The sequence below is a fragment of the Rattus norvegicus genome, chromosome 16, assembly GCF_021556685.1.
Source record: "Rattus norvegicus strain SHRSP/BbbUtx chromosome 16, alternate assembly SHRSP_T2T, whole genome shotgun sequence".
Lineage (NCBI taxonomy): Eukaryota > Metazoa > Chordata > Mammalia > Rodentia > Muridae > Rattus > Rattus norvegicus.
This window is the reverse complement of record NC_141549.1, coordinates 2,811,643-2,828,645: the sequence shown is the minus strand read 5'-3', so window position 1 is coordinate 2,828,645 and position 17,003 is coordinate 2,811,643.

Below are 17,003 nucleotides of genomic sequence, written 5' to 3'. Positions count from 1 at the left end.
TCATTCCACCCAGTGAAATGTGCTCTTAGTGGAACATTCTGGATGGGCTCACTACCTTTGCATTCACTGGGGTGCATGAACATATAAGTAAGGGACAATCTGTGGGTCAGAAGGCTGTCATCTCAGCAGCACGGTTTGATAGCTTGGGTGAAGAGGACGGGGCACTTACACAAACTGCATTTTTTTTCTCCTTTCTGGAGTTTGCAGTTAAATTTACTTTCTAAAAGATTCAGAGAGTGACATTTACATTTTATAATACTTACAAGGAACGCTGGTGGTTCACTATACTCCACTGATTGAATATGTACATGCACAACTGTGTGTAAATGGACTATGTAATATGCACATGTTTCAACATTGGGGAAATTGTGATAAATTGCGTGTGGCATTAAAAAAAACGAAAAAGGGAACAAACACTACTAGCCCCTGATCGTGTGTGTGTGTGTGTGTGTGTGTGTATGTGTGTGTGTAGTGACTGTGCACACAATGGCCTACTGCCTCAAGTGTCTCCCTTCTCCAGCACATGAACAATATCCTCAAACTGTGAACCAAAATAATAAACCCTTTCTTTATGTTGTTCTTGTCAGGAATTTCACCACAGTGATGAGAAAAGTAATACAAACACACACACACACACACACACATACACACATACACACACTACACACACATGCACACCAAGTGAAGCTAAACTCAACAGATAGGGACTCGTTTGTCTGGCAGAAGAAACAACACGACAGGACAACACTCAGACTGTTCAATTACTGTCATTGCTCTTATCCAAGTCGACATGAAACAGAGCAGAAAAAGTTGAAACCATGATGTTTCACTGGGGAAGGAGTATAAAGCTCTAGACAAAGCTGGTTCTTAGAAAGAGTATAGCCATTAAAGAGAATCTCCTGCACCTCTGGGATAATGGGCAAGGAGACACCCTGAGTGTAAAATGAGAGTCTCAAATAAGAATGCTATTGAATGGATTCCCTGGGGCTGCAGGGAGCACACTGAGACCATCACAGCTTCAGTTCAAGGGGATAAGGCTATGTCTTGAGCTGGCAACAAAACTTTTCAGAATCATCCACATGGTTCTGGCTTTGTAGACATCCAAGTCGTAAGGTTGACAGGTCCATGAAACCTGGCACTAAGGTTCCAGAGAACTTGTACATCAGAGCAATGTGTGACAGGGTCAGAGTCCCACAAAGAGCTCTTAAGAGGCCATCTCTTAAAGCTGCCAAGGTGGAGCCTAAATTACAATGAGGGCCCCAGGTTGTTACAGATGCTGAGGTCATGGGACATTTTGCTAAAGAGTGCTATAGGCGTGGGGTGGGCTGGCCTAGAGAGAGAGATTGATGTGGACTGCCGGCTGCAGAGCTTGGGAGGCTCGGGAGCCATGTCTCCCCACACATGTTAGAGCCCAGATTTCTCTGTCATGCACCACAGATGCTGGACACAGAACTGCAGGATTCTGTGTTAGCCTTACTGGATTTGGTGACCGCTTTATTCTGCTCTTTCATTGCTATGCCACCATAGGAATAGGAATGTCCCCTTTAAAATGGGAGTGTTCACTCCGTGCCATTGTATGCTGAAAATATATAACTTGGTTTTTGTTTTATATCTTATTTTGTTATTTATTTGAGCATGGGCAAACACATACACCATGGCACATGTGTACTGTGCAGAGGACAACTTGCAGGAGTCAGTTCCACCACGTAGATCCCTGAAATTGAACTCAGATCATCAGGTTTGGCAGAAATCACCTTTATCCGCTGAGCCATCTTGCTGACCCTTGAACCTGGAATGGTAAGTACACGGGGTTGTCCCTTCAAGGACAGGAGTGAAATGCCCGTTATCCTCCCAGAAGCCTGGGAGCAGGCATGCTTACTAGCCTGGTGACCTTTGCACTACCTGTGGCTAGAGACCAACTCTTCCCCAGACCTTTATCACAGTTTTTCTTCTCAGACAATCTAGAACCTGTCTTTGTGGACTTTACAACTTTACAGATCTAGCTCATTATTTAGCTTATCTTGTTCCTCAAGATTTAGTCTGTTCTTTTGTGCACGCGGGACTGAGTTAATTATCACCAAAATAGTTTTCACCGAATTGTGCTGTGCTTAAAATATGCCTAAAATAAAGCAAGTTACTTGGAGTCGAACTCCAGAAGTTTGAACTGATACTGGCTACTGAGTTGTACTGATCAGAACTGACTTCTTGCCTCCCTGTCTCATCACTCTGCCCCCAATCAAGGAATATGATTGAGGGTCAAGTTGACAAGGGGCGGGGGGGCGGGGAGGACTTGTGATGCTTTTATTGTCAACATTACAGAGTCTAAAATACTCTAGGAGACAAATCTCTAGGCATGTCTGTGAGGGAAATCCTAAACTGAGTACATTGAGATGGTAGCCCCACATCATTGTATGCAGCACCATTCCAGCCCCAGTTCTGGGGTCCTGGTCTGAATAAAAAGAGAAAGTGAGTTGAGCAGCCCCGCCCACAAGCCCCGCCCACAAGCCCCGCCCACAAGCCCCGCCCACAAGCCCCTGAGCATGCGCTCTCATTCTCTTGTGCTCTTGTGTATGCTCTCTGTCTCCTGACTAAAAAAACCATAATGTAAGCCTCAATCACCCACCACCAGGACGCCGCCGCCATGATGGACTGTACCCTTGAATTGTGAGCCAAAATAAAACCTTCCTTCCTTGCTTGTGTTTGTCAGGAATTTGGGGCATTGAAACAAGAATAAGGACCAATGCACGTGATTAATTCACTTCAGACAATATTCACTGTGGGAAAGTATCAGAGCAAAGTTTACCAGGAATGCTTGTGAAAGTAAGCCAGCAACAAAATAAACAATAAAATAAATAAAATAAAAATTTTAAAAAGTAGGTAAATTCGACAGAAGAAAAGGAGCCAACCCTGAGGAAGACATTTAGTTGTTTTTTGTTTTTTGGGGTTTTTTTGGAGCTGGGGACCAAACCCAGGGCCTTGCGCTTGCTAGGTAAGTGCTCTACCACTGAGCTAAATGCCCAACCCCGATATTTAGTTTCTTAGAGGAGCAGCTTCTAGGGCAATTAGGATCTGTGAAGCGTGTACTTTATTCAATGTCTATGTTCACCTGTAGGGAAAATCAGCTGTTAGGCAGATTAAAAGGAAAACAGGCAGAAACTGAAATTGCTGAACACGTGTTAATTGGGAAAGCCTATACTGGGTCATCTTTTAAAATGGTGTGTTCTACCACAATTAGACAAGTTTTAAAATTGACAGGCATGAGACCTGTATAACACACACAGAAAAGTAATTACATAAATGGCTAGGTGGTAAATTTTGTGCTCTTGAGTTGGAAATCTAATAAATCTCAAAGTAAACATAAATGCAGGTGGCTGAGATGGCTCAGTGAGTAAGGTTGTGTAGTGTTCAGAGTAGGAATGGTCCCCACAAACTCGAGTGTTTGAATGGTTGGCCCATAGGGAGTAGCACAATTTGGGGGTGTGGCCTCGTTGGAAGAAGTGTGTCACTCTAGGTGAGGGCTTTAAGGTCTCATATGCTCAAGCTATGCCCAGTGTGGCAGGCAATCTCCCTCTGCTGCCTGCAGATCAAGATACAGAACTCTTCAATCCTTCTCCATGTCTTCCCCATCATAACGACGGACTAAACCCCTGAAATTGGAGGCCAGCCGCAGATAAATGTTTCCCTTCTAAGAGTTGTAGTGGTCATGGTGTCTCCTCACAGCAATGGATGCCCTACCTAAGAGAGCGGAGCACGCTGCCAAGCCTGATGACTTGAGTTCCGCTCCAGGAGCCATGTAGTGAAAGGAGAGAACCAACTTCTTCAAGATGTTCTCTGGCTACATGAGTTCATTAAAATGTTTAAAATACAAAGAGGAGTTAGGAAGATGGCTCAACATTTAAGAGTGCTGGTTGCTCTTACAGAGGATCTTGATTTAGGTCCAAAACCCACATGGCTGTTCACAAAGATCAGTCCCTCCAGTCACGAGCATTCAGTGCCCTCTTCTGCCCTATGATGAGTCTCTGAGTGCCTGATATGCATACTCGTAGATACAACCCTCATTCATAGAACACTAATCTAAAAACCAAAGTTTTAAACAATGAATAGCATCCAATTCTCAGGTAAAAGATGTATCCCAAATGAGAAGATACGTAAGCCATGTTTGGTGGTTTATGCCTATCCCAGTGCTGAGGCAGGAGGACTACTCTAAGTCTGGTGCCAACTTGGGCTCCATGGAGAGTGCTAGGCAAACCCAAACGGCCTTGTGAACTTTGGAGGTAGCTTCCGGATTTTCTGCTTTACAGAGCTGATGGTGTCGAAACCACAGAAAGAGATGGCAGATGCAAGGTCCACTTGGAGGGGTTCTTGCTTATGATGGAAAAATCATTCAGGATTTGAACAAGGTGTGTGGGAGGTCAGAAGCAGAATTTTCTATTTCCCTTTACAACATGTGAGGATACAATCATTTCCACGCTGACTCAGGAAGAGAGGAAAAGTTCAAAAGTCATTATGATGCGTCTAGCCACTCTTTCTAAACAGTATAAACTAGGGATAACTTCTACTGAGCATCTGCTATGGGCCAGGAATAAACTCCAGGCCATAGCAGATGAAAGTCCTCCCACATTCTGCTTTTGTACCGTTGAATTAGATGAGATCAAGTCCTTCTTTGTGGAGACAGAGATCAGGGGTTGTCTGGGACTATGAATTGTGAGTGGATTATTCATTAACTATTTTTAACCTCATGTGTTAGATCAAGGTTGACTGAAGCTACAGGAAAAGAAAGAGGATCTTGACTGTAGAGAGAATATTTTGTGTCTGAATGGATGTGACACCTGTCGCTAATAAATCTCATGACCCATGGCTAAGGCAGGAGATAGGAGGTAGGACATCCTGGAGGCAGAAAGGATTCTGGGATAGTGCCAGGTACGGCAGATTCACCTGGGAAAATGTGATGAGACAGACACAGGGTACCTAAGCACAGGTAACCAACTTCATGGCAGAATATAGATTATAATAAATGGCTTATTTATCTAGTCAGAGAAGAGCCTAGTTATATGGTCAAGGTATTTATAAAGATATTTTGATTCTGAGCCTTATTTTCTGCGAGCATAGGGCTGGGAGGAAAAACCATCTAATGTCTACACCTGACCCTCACAGGTTTCCAATGATAGTAGAGAAGGGCAGTATTCTCTCGGTCAGCGAAGGCTGTGTGCCCAGGCTTCCATGTCATTGGCCCTGTACTGTGAACGCCTCTGGCAGGTAAAGAGTGCTGGTTGGCTACAGGCATTAGGTCTCCTGGAACTGAATTTACAGGGTGTTGTTCTGCTCCCTGACATGGGTGCTGGGAATTGAACTTGGGTCCTTTGCAATGGGCGCTCTTAACTGTGGACCCTTCTCTTCCGCCCTCTATAGAGGGCTGCTATAACATTCGCCACCACAAGATGGCGCTGGCTCCCACTGTGCCCCACGTGGAAGGCCAGGATAGCTTCCGCCATTACAAGATGGCGCTGCCCTCCGCCGCGCCAGCCGACTTCCTTTCAGGAAGTTAACTGTGTGTGCATGTGCAAGAGTGCCTTCGTGCCAGGTCTTTGCCCACTCCGAGGCGTGCCTAATGAGATCATGGGTAAGCGACCAATCAGGTGTGGATGCGCCGCGCTAGGGTGTATATAAGCCGCGCCATGAGGGCGCTCCGGGCTTCTCCTTAAGATTGAATAAAAGTTTGGCTGCAGCAAGGATTCGTATGTCCCCGCGTGTTTTCTTGCTGGTGAGACAGCGCGGGACATTTGGTGCTGAGAACCCGGGAAAAACGCCTCACCATCGCCGGTGCCGAGGAGAGCCTCCATTCACAGAAAGGGTCCAGAAGCTGCGGGACGCGGGTGAGACTCTGAGAGACAATGTTTAACCTTGATCTGTTCCACCTCACTCCTTTGCTAGATGCGGCGGAAGCCCTCAGGTTTTTTCTATTGGCCTTTGAGTTTCTAGCTACCGTCAGACAGCGTCAGAGGGCGCATGGGAGCCACCCAGCTGTAACATCAAAGCAAAGAGTGTGGGAGGAAGGGCAAGGTGGCGTGTCAGAAACAGGGTTGGATAAAAAATTAAAGAGCTCAAGGAAAAATAACAAGAAGACAGTCCCCTCCAATGCGGAGGCGAGAGAGTGGGGGAAAAACGCCCCGGGAGAGAAAAAGGGAGGAGATAAAAGGAACACAGCATTTTGGAAGAAAAATTTTGTCTTTGTGCTTGTAAAAGGTGTGATTAGGCTCTGGAAGCTTTGCAGAGTCATACTGATTAGACTTGATAGAGGCAGACTGCCTGAAAATTTATTCAGGAGAATCAAACAAAAGGACATCTCAATGCCCATACACAGCTTGATGGAGTTAATGTAATTGGGTTGTGAGTAAAAATATTCAGGACTGTGTTTCACTTCCATACTATTTGTGAATGTCAGTTGTGCTGCTCAGATATCCCGTAATATATCTCAGTATCTTACAGGAACATGGTTTCAACACGTTGATGGACTAGTCCAGGAATTGAGACAATCCATCGTCCATATTGACTCCACTCGAGTAGATAGTCACCATGAACACCATCTGGTTTTTTCCCTCTTTGTCTATTGTCTGTCCTTGGTGCACCAAGATGTCCCCATGTCTGTCAGTTTATGTCTGTGGTTCTTGCTTCTCGTTGTTTAAATGTTTTATGTTTCATGTTCAAAAGAAAAAATGGTAAAAACTTTATCTGCTGGTCGTTCACACCTTGACTTGGTTTTAACTCGCTTCAAGAAGGGAACAAATGAATAAAAAACAGTTTCAATCAGGCCTTTAGAGCCCTGCACCTGCAGCCAGGAGTCTGGGTCAGCTGGAGAAGCTGCCCAGGAGCTAAGCGTCTGCACGAGCTGATCTTAAAGGCACCAGCAGCTCCTCAGCTTCTTTGGTACAAAACTGATGGCTGTTAATCTTAGAAAAATCTTTGACTGTGATTATTAGACTCAACAGGTGACAAGGTGATTCTCTTAAAATCATAGCTAAAAAGGTAAAAATGGTGTTTGGTCTAAATATTAAAGATATGTATAGCCACTTCAATTTGTTTCTGATTGGTTTTAAATGTGTAAATATGCTCTACTTGCCTTGGTCATAGATTGTTGGCTTTTAAGTTACTGGATATGGTTAAAAAGGTATAATATTGGTAACAGAAAATTGACATAAAGCTGGTAATTTGGATAGAGTCATTCTAGACAACATGTGGCATGAGCCAACCTAGGGAAACAGGTCTAAATTGAGGTAATATTTTTATGGAATTCTTATTCTAGAAACCAGGATTCTAAAAGATTTTAGGGCAATGTCTCTTTGTTGAGGTATTGGAGACCGCACCATCATGCGTTCATATATAGGAATTGGCAGTCAAACTTTGTACTAGATTGTTGGAGGTCGAGTTTTGCTTTCCAAAGTTGTGGTTTGCCCTGAAGCTATCTGTATTTTGATGCTAATTCCACTGCCCCAAGAACAGCTGCCTCGTCAGTACTCAGAACTCAGGTGACTTCCCAAAGTTGTGGTTGTGCTCTGGTGTTACAAGGAGAATTTAAGGATTGTGATTAAGGCTTGCCAATGTTACTTTGACTAACTCAAACTTATTTGTAATTGAGAAAAAATCAAACAGGTAAAATCAAACAGGTAGAGATTGTTACAGGATTTACGAAGGATTGATGAGGTTTTGGAACTTGTGAGAACATTACAGCCAGTCTGTTTACTCCAACTGCCATTTCAAGATAGATTTAGAGGATTGATTTTGAGTTTTCATTTCGTGAGCTTGCTTATAATTTTAGAGAGCCCATAAAGTGATATCATTAAAAATTTTACAAAAGAATGGCTAATAGCCTTATATTATGTAATTTTGTTGCTTCTTCAGTGTAAGAAGTTAGAACTTTAAATCTTTCAGTGTATATGGAAATTTTTACTACAAACCTTTGCTCTCATTATGAGCTTTAATATTTGGGGAGTAGCTGTTGCACTACTCCAGAAAAGAATATTTGAAACTAATTTTAAGCTTCTAAGGATATGTTAATTGGCTAAGTACCTCACCTTACCAGAGGACTTAAGCCTTTGTTATCCACATTGGAGGTAAAGCTTCAGTTGTGTTAATACAAAATTGTAGGCTAGACTCAGGGAAGTATTTTAAAAAGAAACCTGGTAAAACATATCTTATTCCAAACAACAATCAAATTGGTTATTACAAAATACTGATATTTGGCCTATTACATATACAAATTCTTCAGGCAAAATTGATAATTTTACTCTTTACATGCTTTTGTACTTCCTGTACATTTGTGCATACAACCCATAGGAAATACGCTTAGTGTATTTATAGGTGGTTCATCTAATGAAAAGGCTACATGTATGATTAGATCACTTGTTTATTCTCTTGAGTTTCTGCTGCTTCAACACAGATTATTAAATTCCATGCTTTAGCCACTGTTTTTAAAATGTTAAAAAAAAATCAAGCTTTCAATTCACATACTGATAGCCAATGTGTGGCTTGTGGTTTACAATTGATTTCAATTACTTAATGCTTTATTAGAGACAGGTTTTCTACTTAAAATCAATGAGTGATTTCAGTGTGAATGTCTGACAACTCACTGTCCTTTCAGTGCCCTGGTTCAGACAACTAAACAAAACCATAGACCCAGCTCTTTGAAAATGGTAATGGACTTGATATGAAAAGAGGAAGACTCCATTTGCTTGCTTTCAATTCCCAGGCTCACCCTGCCAGTTCAGGGATTTCTACTAAGACTGAAATTGGACAATATTTACAGGATTTGACATTTCTAATCAATGCTTATGTTTAGGTAAATAAAGTTTGTGAGGTGCTAGAGAAATGGCTTAGGGTTAAGAGCACTAAGTACTGTTCCTTAATAGACCATTTAAGAACTCAAACTGGATTTCCTGGACCCTTTAACAAGGGAGGACAATGATACCAGACAGATTGTAGGCCTTACATAGGAACAATTAGTCAAAAAATCTCATTCTTTATATATCCAAAACAATAATGCTGGAGACAATAATTTGGTATAAAGTCAATTTATAAATACAAGTGCTCAGTGTCCTCAATTTAATCCTCGAGGACTTACCTTAATAAATAATATCTTTACTATATCTTAATAAATAAAAAGGGGGAGTTATCCCTGTATGCTAAATAATGCTCCTTTTATTTCAATTTTAAAATTTGGATGCCAAAGTTTATGGCACCCTACAACTAGGCATACTTCTGCCTAGGTGAAATAGAGAGAACCACATATTGACATGATCCTGTCCAGATATTTTATATGGGGAAGAGAGAATGTTTGTGTTTTTTCTACAGGATGCTACAAGAGTGTGCCAGCTGCCAGAGTGGTTGCTGAGACTTGCTGATCCTGGTTGCATAAAGATTCAGCTCTCCTGGTTCGGGTCCCTGAAGTCATTCCTCTGCCCTGAGAGGAAGATGGAAGATTCCCCCTCATCATTTGTCATCACAGAGATTTTGCCGTTGCTGCAGTCAGTGTTACCGCTGCGTGTGTCCCGTCCCACTATGGCCAGCTCTCTGACCCTCTGTGCACTGCTGCTTTCTGGAGAAGACTGGACTCCAGCCGTTTATGCCCCCCTCATTTCCCTGGTGACTCTTGCTCCCTTAACTGGTCATTTTACAGACTGTAGCTTCACAGGAATGCCACCTGTGTAAAGCTGCTGTGGACTGGGGAACTCTGCCCTGGTTATACAGATCTCAGAAATGGTTCCATTGTCTGCTGGTTGTTCCAGAGAAAAATGACTGATCCTGAACTGTCCTGGAAAAGACCTTGACACTTTCGCTGCTATTGTAGCAGCCATTACTGCTACAGACATTGTGTCTACAGTGTCTGGAGTTATCCTCCCCCAATCTATTGTTAGACAAACAGAGTGGGTGAACTTTCTGGAGTAGCTGCTAACAATTGGGAGTTCAAAATTTTATTATAGGAGCGGCTTGACTACGGCCCTTGGTGGTAACAGCAGAAGAGAACCAAATGAGGTGCCCACTACTTATCGGGAGTGGCTCTGTTTGGTGCAGCCCTATGCTGTGGATTAGTGTTCATGCTATGGTTGGTTTACAAACTCAGATCTCAACAGAAACGTGACAAGGCCGTTATCACTCAAGCACTGTGGCCACTGTACAAGGGGCCTCCCCTGGAATTTGGTTATCTATCTTCAAAAATTAGTCGGTATCTAGTTAATTAATTATCTGTGGATCCATTACACTGGGATGAGAGAGACTCTCTCTCAGTATCTGAGTTCTCTGCTCTTGCACCCTATGGATCTGTGGATCCATTACACTGGGATGAGAGAGACTCAATGATCCTTTGATCAGCCCTTCCACATCGCTGAGGTTTCCTCATTGCACGCGATAGGGTGATCATGATAAAATAAATAATAAGGGGGAGATGTAGAGGGCCGCTATAACATTCGCCACCACAAGATGGCGCTGGCTTCCACTGCGCCCCACGTGGAAGGCCAGGATAGCTTCCGCCATTACAAGATGGCGCTGGCCTCCGCCGCGCCAGCCGACTTCCTTTCAGGAAGTTAACTGTGTGCGCATGGGCAAGAGTGCCTTTGTGCCAGGTCTTTGCCCACTCCGGGGCATGCCTAATGAGATCATGGGTAAGCGACCAATCAGGTGTGGATGCACCATGCTAGGGTGTATATAAGCCGCACCATGCGGGCGCTCGGGGCTTCTCCTTAAGATTGAATAAAAGTTTGGCTGCAGCAAGGATTCGTATGTCCCCACGTGTTTTCTTGCTGGCGAGACAGCCCTCCCTTTTTATTGACAAATGACATGCCATCCAGTTCTCACTAGGAACAGCCTCAACGAGTCTGAAACTCACTAGATCAATCAGGCTGACCTTGGATTTATAGACAGCCGCCTATCTCTGTCTCCTGAATGCTCTCTGTCTCCTGAGGATAAAAAGCATGCACCACCAAGCCCTATTACCACCAACAAGCATTTTATCGTAGTCATTCTTGCATAATTATTCTTTATTTCCTAGGTTATGGTTGCTCCAAAAGCAAAGCACATATAAATTAAAGGAATACCTCTATCTCTCTATCTCTCCCTTCCCCCTTCCTTCCCTCCCCTTTCCTCCCCCTTCCTCTTCCTCCCTCCCTTCGTTGCTCTCTCTCTCCCTCCCGATTTCAGTCAGTGCTGGGATCATAACTAGAGCCTTCTGCAAGCTAGGGAAGTGTTCTGTCCCCGAATGGCATCCCTAGACCAGAGGGAACATTTTGAATTGATAAAAAAAGCTTTAAAAGTGGGCAATGGGGAAGATTCTCCCCAAACCTTATATACTTACAAATGAGGCCCAATGTATTTATTTATTTTACCCTCTTAAGATTTGTTTTTATTTCTAATCACGTCTATACTTGTGTGTCTGAGCGAGGGTATGGCTGTAGCTGGAAGTCGGAAGACAGCATCTGATGCTCTTGATAGCTGTGAACACTTAACCACTGTACCATCTCTCCAGCCCCCGCTATGATGTCTAAGCTTTGCACTAATATTACAAATGCTTATCTGTCTCAACTTTTATGTAAATTTGATGTTTGGACATGAAAAATGTTTCTTGATTTCATTATTTATTCTTTTTAAGATGGTATTGCTAAGTAGCCCCAAGTTGTCCTCAAATAAGCAACAATCCTCCTGCCTCAGCTTCCAAAGTGAGAGTACAGGTGTAATGCTATCATGTAAACAGTAAAGTCCCCAGGTGTTGGGGGCCCCCATCAGTGTTTGCCCCCTGGTGAGCCTTGCTGATGCATGTGAAAGCCTTGGTCCTTTTGCAGAAACATCCTGGCCTTTCTGGAGTAACACCCAGGCTACATCTTTGATCTCAGCTTTTAGTTTCAGTTTCTATTTCCCTGCTGAGAATGTAAACTTGTTTCTCCATTATGCTCTGTGGTTGGGTTATATATCCTGTGAACCTAGTAAAAGCTTCTGCATTCATTTTCTTGAAACATGAGTGGCCCGAGTCTGTGTGTTTTTACTTAGACTTCGCAGGCCTACGCCTGGTTCTCAGTATCTTGATGGCGCAGGTGTCTTCACCCAGGGACATTTGGGGGAAGTGTAACCCTCCTGGTAGAAATGAAGATACATAGGTTAAGATACATTTGTGCCCCTCCCTTCAGCTACCAGACTTGAAACAAAACAATGAGCCCCACAAAACTGGAATCTCTTGCTGGGAGAAAGAAAAGGGAAATGTCTACAGCAAGCTATAAAGGGAGCTTGCGTCCTGAAAACAGCTTTCATGGTTCAGACTGCCTGCTTACACATACCTCTTCTGTTTAAACCTAAACTCATTTCTGAACCACAAAGATGGACCTCAGGGAGGAGAGCAGGTTGTCACTAGACCTTGATAGCCAGGCCTGGTTTGTTACAGCCCAGATTCTGCCCCTAAGGATTGTGGTAAAAGAAGGGTACCAGCACGGGGGAGGGCAAGGGAAGGGACTAGGGAAGGGAATATGCTAAAAATATGATATGCCTGTTTGAAAATGTCACAGTGAAAGCCATTATTTTGTACATTGACAAAAAGCAACAAATAAACAATTATGGGTGAGACCCAGTGCAGTGGGAGAATAGTTGGCTTAGCATACATCCAGCCTGCGGTTCAATCCCAAACACCAGGAGCGCACGCACACGCACGCACACACACATTTTGATCAGATTATACCTTACAGTTAATAAGGAATTTTAAAAATTCAAGTAAAATTATTATGCATAAGATAAATATCTAATTCTACATTGTAGATAGTTTTTAAGGTGTCATATTTAATTAATGATTACACATAAAGAGACACAAACATCTACCTTGACTCTTGCCATTTATGCTAATTCGACGTAATTACTCTGCACAGTGAATAGTCCTTTTTAAATGAAATCTTCAGGCCTGCTTTGAATGATGGTTTTCTGTCTGCAAGCCATGCCTCACAGTAGTGTGGACTGAATTTCCCAGAAAAAGCTGCGCCTATGTTAAACATTCCTCTAGGCTGCTTTACTGATTGTGGAGAGTTGGGAAGTTACAGTCGGGAACCAAATTCATTTGGGGCTATCTTTAGCTCCCTAAATAACCTGCCTCCCCCTGTGACCTTTTGATTATTAAGTAAATCATTTTGGAAGGAACAGACACCCAGCTTTCACAAAGTCTGGGTCAATCATCAGGTAACACTGAGGCCTGTGCCACAGGCCTTCCACCCCACTCCTCAGATATTTTCACCAAAAGATTTGAAAGTGTTTTGATTTAAGAGGTTCTTCATTCCATTGCTGTAAAAACTTAATGCAACTGTTACCATATGGAATGTGATATTTGGAGTAACCTGAATTTGTGTTTCTGGGTCAAGGTCACTCATATTTGACTACAGAATAAACAATCGTATCCCTTGTGAGGTGAAAGATATTTCTTTATTTGTTTTTGAGTCAAGCTTCCTAATAACAATCTATAGCTTGATAAAATTTCACTTATACCACAACATCTTTAGAATCACTTAATCTTTCGGGCAGGTTAGAACACTCAAGGTCAGAAGTACCATTCAATCCTTTACACCTGTTTAAAACCCAAACTGCTGGGGCTGGAGAGATGGCTCAGTGGTTGAGAGCACTGACTGCTCTTCCAGAGGTCCTGAGTTCAATTCCCAGCAACCACGTGGTGGTTCACAACCATCTGTAATGGGATCTGATGCCCTCTTCTGGTGTGTCTGAAGACAGTTACAATGTACTCATATAAATAAAATAAATAAATCTTAAAAGAAACTAGACCGCTGTAATACATAAATTGGAAGAACAGAGGCTGAGGAGATAGACTGTCAGATTGCCTGCCTTACCCGAATTTGAGACACTGCATAGTAATGCACACCTGTGGCTCAACACAGAAAGTGTATGCAGAAAGATCGTAGGTCCACAAGCCGGCCAGTCTATTTACGGTTGCTATGGAGAGATGCCCAGAAGGCTGAAGATGCACTGTCAGCCCACAGCGGGAGACAATACTGTCACCACAGCATAAACCAGACCTTTTTGCTTCAGTGCAAGAATTTAAGTGCAGGTGTTGGTGTTTACTAAAGGAGATTTTCAACCGGTTTCCAGATGGATTAACGGGAAGAGAAGTCGTTCAAGTTATCAGTGAGACCCACCCCTGCATGTGACTGGGGGCTTTTCTGAGAGGGCTCCCACTACAGTGAGACCCACCCCTGCCTGTGACTGAGGGCTTTTCTGAGAGGGGCTCCCACTGCATTGTCTTTATAATATTCATACGTAAGACCTTGGTGGGCCTTGAATTTATTACCTTCAATGGATTTCCAAGAACCCTAAAGGAGATCACAGAGGGGTTCCTGGGAGGCACCTACCTCGTGGGCTTAGATCACAGGAATGTAAGATGGGACGGTAGGATTTCTACACTGCAAACAAAGTTAAGTCCTGTTGGCGAGACTCCCAGAAAATGTCCAGGAAAGGAATGAACCCAGAGTTGCAGGTCTTGGGATCTTGGGTCTTAACAATCATGGCTCTGTAAGAGGAATATTATTTGGATGTCAGCAGCAATCATGACAAGTATTATTAACTGGGCTGGAATTCTTGATTCTTAGCAGATGAAAGGCATGTGCCAGATTCTACAGTGAGCATTACCCTTCCCTTTCCAGGTATCTACAGTTTGTCCTGTCTTTCTGTCAGATTTTAGATACAGGGTAGAGGGAGGTTGAAAAGAACACTGAGATGCATTCCCCAGCAGTGAGGAGTTTATAAGAAGGATTACGAGTGCCATGGATGGAGACAGAGGCAACAGCAAGGCAGGGGGGATCTGAGGAGTGTTTGTGCCCCAGAACCATGGACAGACAGTATGACAGTCTCTGAGGAGAGAAATCAGAGGCCAAATGGAAGGAGTGCGTGTGTGGGTGCGGGTGTGGGTGTGGGTGGGTGGGGGGTTCTGCTCTTATAGTTTTCTGAGGATGGAGAAGTTTCACAGCAAGAGCTCACAGCTGAGATTCCTGGTCCCCAATCAGGGAAGGAGTGGGGAACCAGATAAGACATTGTCTTAATTAGGGTTTTACTGCTATGAGCAGGCACCATGACCAAGACAACTCTTATGAAAACAACACTTAGTTGGGGCTGGCTTACAGGTTCAGAGGCTCAAACCATCATCATCAAGGTGTGAGCATGGCAGCATCCAGGCAGGCCTGGTGCAGGAGGAGCTGAGAGTTCTACATCTTCACCTGAAGGCTGCAATAAAGAGACTCACTTCCAGGCAACTAGGATGAGGGTGTGAAAGCCACACCCACAGTGACATGCCTACTCCAACAAGGCCATACCTCCTACAGTGCCTCTCCCTGGGCTGAGTATATAAAAACCATCACAGGCACCAAGACCCCCTTTGTTGTAAATTCATTTCCCAGGTAAGAAATCCTGGCCTCGGGATGCCTGGTAGTTAAGGATCCCAAGACAGTGTCTCAGGAGTGTTCCTGCAGGTTATCTGGGAGTGGACTGCTGCAGATACTCTGACCTGAGCAGGGACTGAAGTCTAACATTATTTTCCTTCACTCTCTCTCCATCTTTGCATACCCAGTGCTATGCCCACCTGACCTATATCTATTGAGCACTTCAGGTGTGCCAAGCATTGTTCTAGGCCCCAGATATGGATGTCTTTGCCCTATGAGGTTCACAAAACAATGAAAGAAGCTGTTGGTAAGCCTAGAGAGTTCAGCCTGCTTACTGAACAGTTGTCACATACAGGACAGGGATGACAACTTGGAACAGGGTTAGGGAGGAGCAAACAGCAAGAGTGGAGCCACTTGAGACACAGGAGGTAAAGCCAGTTGGATTGGATGGGGGGTTTTGGCAGTGAGAAGGGAAAATAAAAGAATTTAAGATGCACTGTTTTCTTTATTTGATGCATATGGGTGTTTCCCCTGCATGTGTGTCTGTGTACCACATGTACCCAGTGTCCTCAGAAGCCAGAAGTGCACCAATTTCCTGGGACTGGATGTTTGTGGGCTTCCATGTAGCTGCTGGGAATCAAACCCAGGTCCTCTAAAGAACTTTTAAATGCTAAGCCATCTCCCCAGAGTGTGTTATAGAATGATGGGTGCCTAATAGATTCCGTGTGACTAAGTTCTATGACACTAGGAAATTTATTTTTTAAAATATCAATTTATAATTCAGATGAGCAGTAGAGGCCGATAACCCTTATACTTGGGAAATAGAAAAAGGAGAATCAGGAGTTCAAGGTCATAACCCTCATACTTGGGAAATAGAAAAAGGAGAATCAGGAGTTCAAGGTCATAACCCTCATACTTGGGAAATAGAAAAAGGAGAATCAGGAGTTCAAGGTCATAACCCTCATACTTGGGAAGTAGAAAAAGGAGAATCAGGAGTTCAAGGTCATAACCCTCATACTTGGGAAGTAGAAAAAGGAGAATCAGGAGTTCAAGGTCATAACCCTCATACTTGGGAAGTAGAAAAAGGAGAATCAGGAGTTCAAGGTCATAACCCTCATACTTGGGAAGTAGAAAAAGGAGAATCAGGAGTTCAAGGTCATAACCCTCATACTTGGGAAATAGAAAAAGGAGAATCAGGAGTTCAAGGTCATAACCTTCATACTTGGGAAATAGAAAAAGGAGAATCAGGAGTTCAAGGTCATCCTTGGCTACTTGGTGAGTTTGAGCCCCGGACTACATGAGAGCCTGTCCAAAAAGAAAAAAAAAAAGACCAAACTAGGTCCTATAATTTCCTAAATATGTGGACTGTCTGTCTGTCTGTCTATCTATCTATCTATCTATCTATCTATCTATCTATCTATCTATCTATCTATCCATTCATCTATTTTTGCAATATAGGGTCTTATGATGCAGCCCAAACAGGGGTAAAATTCACAGTATCCTTCTGCTTCACCTTCCCACATACTGGGATTACAGGCACACACTGCTACATTTGGTAAACCTAGAGATTTGAAAGAGCATCTAGCCCAATGATACTCAACCTTC